Below are 757 nucleotides of genomic sequence, written 5' to 3'. Positions count from 1 at the left end.
AAAACTTAGACAATAATCAACAATAATGAGCATAAAAATAACCCTACGTTGGTCTAGTTAAAAAAATATGCACATTAAACTTTTGTAAAACTTCCCTTTTATATCTAAATCACCGTTGTGGTAGAATTAGAATAAAACTCATTCTTCTACGTTAATTCCATATCACCGTTGGGCGGAAATGGAAATAATGCATATAACTCATAAACAATGTGATGATAGTATTTCTATTAAACAACTTTGCTAAGAAATTTTCATCATCATCAACTTTATTGCAGCGGAAAACTTTTAATATACATTTCTCAATCTTTATGAAATGCTCTGAAAATTGGTCACTTTGATACAAAAATTATCAGAGATTTGAACATTTAACTATAAGACTCATTGAATTATAATATTATCATCATCAACGTTGGTCAGAAAATAACAATACCATAATTAAACTTTAATCAAATATCTTTCTACTGTCATAGCAGAAGCTATCTGAATCTGATTTCACCCACAAGTGAAAAAACTTCTCTCAAAAAACTGTTCATACAATTAAATTTTCCCATTGGTTTCAATTTAATTGGAGGATAATACTTTTTCTTTCTTTGTAAAAGAGTACTATTAATTATTTACACAGCGGAAAAACATGGATAAAAAATTCATGAACTTTTTACTGTTAAAATAAACTTTTCTTTGACTAAGTAAAAATTCATGAACTTTATTATTTTCTTTATAAATTCTTGAGCATGTCGTTTTCTGAAAATTTTCTATT

Source organism: Triticum aestivum, chromosome 7A (assembly GCF_018294505.1).
Source record: "Triticum aestivum cultivar Chinese Spring chromosome 7A, IWGSC CS RefSeq v2.1, whole genome shotgun sequence".
NCBI classification, from domain to species: domain Eukaryota; kingdom Viridiplantae; phylum Streptophyta; class Magnoliopsida; order Poales; family Poaceae; genus Triticum; species Triticum aestivum.
This window is presented reverse-complemented; position numbering follows the sequence as displayed.